Consider the following 6,735-nt stretch of genomic DNA (forward strand, 5'->3'; position numbering starts at 1 on the left):
AATTTCAGCCTGTTTTAGTATGATTTTATGACCACACAGGTGGCCACACGGGCGTGTGCCACACACAGGCGGTCCACACGGCTGTGGGACTTTGGGAGATTAGGGTTGTCGATGAGTTTTAGTGCCACACAGCCATGTGGCTACTGTTTGGGGAAATGTTGATTTTCACACGAGCATGTGCCTAGGGCACAAGTCGTGTCCCTTAGCCACACGGGCATGTTAGTTTCCCCACGTCCATGTCAACTCTGCTCCTTAATTTGGCATTTTTGGATAGTGAGTTACACGGGCTACTCACACGACCATGTAACTCAAACACACGGGTGTGTGTCTCCTCCACACGGTCGTGTGCTTCTTCCACACGGACGTGTGTTTCTTGTACACGAGTGTGTGCCTCTTTCACGAAGCCATGTTGTTCTTCATATGGCCTAGACCCTTCTACACGGCCGTGTGGCCCTATTTTGTAAATTTTTGTTTTGTGTCGTAAATTGACCCGTTTCAATTACTGTGTAGTCCAACGTTCGTTGAGGCCTCTGTAAATTTTTCGCTTAAATTTGAGTGTGTATTTACAATTACATGATTTAATTTAATTGTTTGCTCATGTGTTTAGGTGATGTGATAAATGAATTTGAGATATTTTTGTTATCGTTAAATATTAATTGTAATACAAGTAAAACTGATTCTGAAATTGATCGACTGAATATGAGTTTCTGTATCTATGAGACTATTAGTGTTTGGTGTGCATTCATATATTTGCATAAAATTGGGGTTTTTGGTTCCAAAGAGAAAGATGACTAATTCGGTAGTTCAGTTGTAATATTTCTGTACAACGGATTACCGCATGATTTATACATATGTCAACTCGACTGCATATCTTAATTCGAGTGGCATAGTTCCACATTTGTGGTGTGTAGGGTGGATGGGCCTGATATGGTCCTATGTGGTGTGCAGGGTGGATAGGGCTTTCTTTAATCCAATTATGGTGTGTAGGGTGGTCGGAGTGGTGTTTGGTTGGTTGGGTGGGATTTTTATTCTGTTGCACTAATTTCACATTTGGGTATAAGTTTGTCTGTATGGTTGAGGGGTTAATTGCATAATAATTTGAATAGTCTGACATGTCTTGTAACTAATGAGTTTAATGATAATATCTCTATGTTATGTTTGTTAATGGACTGCTCATAAGACTGTTTACTGTTATAAGTTATTTGTTCACTGTCTGTGTGCACACATCGAAATTATTCTCTTTGCTACTTTGTCAACTAATTTTGTTTTGATTTTGAACTCACACTGAGCTCGAGTAGCTCACCCCTCTTAGTTTTCTTTCTTTTAGGTATTTCGCGAGACTAAGCTATGGACTAGGCACATGAGAGCTCTCAGAAAGTTTGGTTTGATTTGGTTTAGTTAAAATTTTCATAATTTTTATACGGTTGGTTTTAAGATTATTTGTAAAGCGATTATATAAACTGTGGTATGGGTTAAGGTTTGAACTTTTGTTAAACTACGTGATTTCAGGTTTGAACAACATTTGAAAGTTTCGCGCGTTGGTTTTAATTGGTTTTCTGCTATTTTTCAAAGTTCGCACACATTTGAGAAAACAACATATTTTTCGCACAATTTCTAATCTGAAATTTCAAGTTACATTTGGAAAATTGATGTATTTTGAAACTATACAAGAAAGTTAAATTGTTTTATTCCTAATTTTTTTAATGCCACTTAATTATTGTTTCAAACATAAATAGTTAGACAATTTAGTTCGATTTTAGCAAACTGTATTCGGAATAAGTTTTAAACAATTCTTTTTGTAAATTACTTTAGGATCACTTCGGTGGTTAATGTAACGTCCGAGATTCGATAGAAACTTTTGGGCTGGGTTTTGGGGTGTTACACTCTTTTTGGTGGATTCATACCTCACAATGTACTCCCAAGATATTAGTTCTCCTTGTCCAATCTTCTAAGAGATTGAGTTTAATAGATAACTCTCAACAAATTATGTCTTCTGCTACTTCCTAGTAGACTGTCCACCCAAGGTAGCCCTCAGCAGACTTCCTCGACTGATAGCCACCATGGACTATTATGTGTTACATAGTACTAGAATACATCCTTTCTCTCTGTAGATCTTTGGTGGACTCTATCAGTCAGATTGTTTGGGAGATCATCGCCTCCAAGTGAACTAACCGCCTATAAATGTGTTATCGTTTATAGTTAAATATCACACCAAAAATATATTAAATTAATTCGACGGTGTTCACAAGTGTACGGATCAAATTGTAATATAGTAAGTGTTACAAACGTAACACGGGTAAGTATTACGAGGATTATACCCAACGGATTGCAGATTGGAGAAATTAATATTAAATTAATTACAAAAAATTATTACTAATCTGATCGAGTAATAAATTAGTAGTGTGAATCTAAATTGATATTTTAATTAAACAAATTAAATTAACTAATCTAATTAACCTAATAGACTTTCCTATTCCTAGTGCCGACAATGTGAGCCTCTAGCCTATGATTAATTAAATCCCTAATTTTCTAATTAAATAATTAATTGTCCTAAATTGAGTTATTTATCACCCTTAGCTAAGGCTACCCTCTTAGTTCATCTTTATTAAGGATTACCACCTAAGTCACCCTTCCAGTCACTTCCTAGGCTTATGGATACCCTTTTGATCTCATCGCTTGGCGCAAGTTATACACAATAGGATACCCTTCTAATCTCACCTGTCTTGATATTCTATCAGGGATGTCACTTTCTAATATACTAAGTACCCTTGAATAAACAACCAATTTTGGATAAATAATAACTTAACAAATAAATTATTTTATTAATCAAATCATGCAAGATATGAAATAAGTGCAAGAAATCATTCAATTATTTATACAAACGCTAATTGATCAAAGAAACAAAATATAAATAAAATAATAAGAGAGAGATAGGAGAATACTCATTGATAAATATATTGAAGCGTGGATTTGGAGTAATCCTCGCTCATGATTATCTTCACTTAGGAATAGAAAAGTTTCGATTACACAAACATGAGAAGAAAATAAAACAAAAAAAACTGTGTTTGATGAATGGGTTGATTAATTGATGCCTCTTATTTATAGGCTAAGATATGTGCACTTTATGCCGATATGCCCCCGATAATTTGGGTGCAGGTAAGAAATAAAATCTCTGAGAATCTGACAAAATACAATTACCGATGTCATCCTTACTTGTAGCCCACATCAAGGCTTATGGCTCAACACAAGGCTATTGTGGCTCAACACAAGGCTATGTGTTGCAACACACACATTGCGTGTCATGCCAAGCAAGGCATTTTGTGGCTTTGGACATTTTCTCATGCTTTCACGGCTCAGAAGCTTGTGCATCACTCACCCCAAGTTCCTATGTTAATTGGGCCTAAAATTAAGCCTCCTGCACATTTAAATACCCAAATTAAACCTACCTAATGCCCGTATCGGCCTAATAGGTCATCAACACCAAAAAATGTGTTTAAAATACTTATTTTATTAACTTTAATCTTAAGCGTGAAATACTGAAAATGCAATATTGACTATTAATTGGCTAGAAAACAAACTCCTTAAGTGTGGAATTGACTCGAATTAGCTACTACATTTGACAACAAGTTAAATACCCCCACACTTAAGTTTTTGGTTGTCCTCAAGCAAACTAAACAAAACAAAATAACAACTGAAACTAAAACTGAAAACAAGAAATAAACATGCAAAGACAATAAAATGTACTTGAACTAGCTTGATATATGAAATTAGATCGGAGTATCGACACTAGGAAGATTTGCCTAAATATATAAAACTAACTAGAAATTTAAACAATTCAAAGTCATTTACACATAAACAAATTAGTTCAATAAATTACAAATAAACAAGTTAAAGAAAATTAAATATATAACTCCATCAAAATGTATATATGAATCTAGTATTTATTTTTGTAGAGTATAGTTAGTTTGAATACTTTTCTTTCCTACTCGGTTTATTTTTATCCATGCTTTGAAATCTAATGCGGTAATATTTCCTTGATAGCACTTTTGTAAGGGTTAACTAGTCATACTGCACCGTTTCAATAACCATGGATTTTACTGAGTATTTTCTTTTTAATTCGAACATCCTATACTTCTATAAATATAATTACCTATTCACGCCTACCTTTATCACTTGATATTTTTAATCTCTTTTTTTCCTATTTATAGTTTAATAAACTGAACTAATTATTCTAAATATAAACAACATAAATTAATTAATTTCAGGCTAAATTTACAATATAAACAAACAACCTAGGTTAATGCTCCTGACATTCTTGTATTTCTACAAGATCAAGCACACACATAACACACAAAATAAAAAAAATTAAAACGAATGAAAACAACACAAAATAAAAAAATTGAAATTTCCTATGTCACCCTCACACTTTATTCGGCACATTGTCCCTAATGACTCGATTTTGTTTATTCAAAATAAATATGTATCATGATTTGAGTTAAATTTTTTTGTATTTTGAATATTTTGTGCAAATGACTATTTCATTCATTTAGGTTTAATTCATGTTAATACTTGTAAAAGTATGGCCAACAATTGTAGGCTAATGAATTAACTATTTAATCTAAGAAAAGGTAAATGGTTAATTGACAACAGACCTAAATGGTGCATATCATGTCGATATCGAAAGATGATTGTTGTATGTATAAAATGTAATAATGCCCAAAAAGGTGATTTCTAGGTTAGTTTTGACATAGGCATATGCGGAATAACTTAGGTACATAGTAGCACTTCGAGAGAAATCTATGCCTTAATTAAAATTGGGTTTAACGAATTTTCATATTGCCATGATCCTTTTGTGATATCCTTTTCATGAGTGCCAATAAACTCTTGTTAAGTGAATATTTATTTAGTCTATTCATGTTGTTTTTATTAAATCTTGTGTTTAATCTTTCTATTGTGATTATTTTTTGCAAGATGTTTTGTTTAACTTTGTGGTATTTGGCTTCTGATTACATTACTTATAGATTTTTCTCTCAACAATTAAATCTTTTTATTATTTTGTCTAATCAAATTGTTTTAAACTTTACAAATAATTCACACAACAGTCCTTGTGTACACTTGAACGTAATCATGCGACACAAGTTTTTGGTGTTGTTGTCAAGGATTATATTTTGTCAATATTTGTGAAGATAATTGTTTTTCAATTTGGTTTATTATTTTTGTGATTTTTTTACGGTTTATAACATAGACCGAGTTATCAATCAATAGCCAATTGACCCAAAAATTGAATGCACTTTTAGGCAAAGAAGAAGGGAATGGTTAGTCCAAAGACATGTCAAAGAAATGAATCAAAATCTAAGAGAAGACACAGCCTGTAGTACTCGTAATCTGATTCTTGTTGCTGATGACAGAGATAGAGCTATTCAGTAGCATGTTGTGCCCCTATTTAGTGAACTCAATCTAGGAATATAAGACCCGAGATTCAGGCCCCTCAATTCGGGTTAAAACCAGTGATGTTCTAGATGTTGCAAACAATGAGACAATTCAGTGGGATGCCTATTGAAGATCCGCATTTACACCTCTGCTTATTTATGGAAGTAAGCGACTTTTTTAAGTTATCAAGAGTATCTAAAGATGCCTTAAGATTGAAGCTTTTCTCATATTCAATGCGATATTATGCATGAGCATGGTTGAATTCCTTATCGCTTGGTTCTATTTCCACATGGAAAGAATTGGCGAAACGTTTTTTGATGAAGTATTTTCCACCAAGTAAGAATTATAAGCTCAAAAATGAAATTACTACTTTTTAACAATCTGAGGACGAGTCCTTGTATGATGCTGGGAATGATTTAATTAATTTTTATGAAAATCCCTTCATCATGGTATTCCTCATTGCATCTAATTGGAGACTTTTTACCAATGGTCTCAATGCTCACACAAGAATGGTGATAGACACTTCAGCTAACAAAGTTCTTCTTTCAAACTCATACAATGAATCGTACGATATTCTTGAAAGAATTTCAAGTAATAACTATCAGTAGCCAACCAATCGAGCAGCCATAAGAAGAAAAGTGGCAAGAGTTCATGAAGTCGACGCTCTTACGTCTTTAGTAGCTCAAGTATCTACTATGACTTTCATGCTTAAAATATTTCTATTAATCATTGCAACACTAACATGATAGGTCAACAAAAAATTTAGTTGAGAACATCACGTATGTATACTATGGTGATGGTCATGCATTTGAAGATTATCCGTCAAACCCAGAATCTATCTACTATGTAGGAAACCAACATCAAAATAGGAATGGTCCAAGTCCATAATCAAATCATTACAATCCTACATGGAAAATCATCCTAATTTCTCCTGGAGTAATCAAGGGGCCAGTCTAGGTGATTCCTATATGCCTTCACAATCAAATCATTTGCCAGGGTTTTCTCAAGAGACACAGAAACCTCAGCTAGCTGAGTCTTCAAATAGTTTGGAGAAGTTATTGAAAACAAATATGGCTAATAACAATGCAACTCTAAGGAATATAGAGAACCAGATGAGACAGTTAGCGAATGAGCTAAGAAAAAGACCTCAGGTTGCTTTGCCACATGATACAAAGAATCCTAATAGCACAGGCAAAGGCAGTGTAAAACTATCACTTTGAGGAGTGGAAAGGTGTTGGAACCAATAACTATTGAAACTAAAAGTGAGCTTGTTGTTGTCCAAAATTAGAAGGAAGTTCAATAAGA

At 33.7% G+C, this 6,735-nt stretch overlaps 1 non-coding gene across 1 annotated transcript; it reads right to left on the minus strand.

The window, feature by feature from the left end:
- Positions 1–5,777: 5,777 nt before the first annotated feature.
- Positions 5,778–5,883, minus strand: LOC121227342 (small nucleolar RNA R71). Its single transcript, XR_005924957.1, has one exon. It is a non-coding gene; the product is annotated as a small nucleolar RNA R71 (small nucleolar RNA).
- Positions 5,884–6,735: the final 852 nt, after the last annotated feature.

Source organism: Gossypium hirsutum, unplaced genomic scaffold (assembly GCF_007990345.1).
Source record: "Gossypium hirsutum isolate 1008001.06 unplaced genomic scaffold, Gossypium_hirsutum_v2.1 scaffold_856, whole genome shotgun sequence".
NCBI lineage: Eukaryota > Viridiplantae > Streptophyta > Magnoliopsida > Malvales > Malvaceae > Gossypium > Gossypium hirsutum.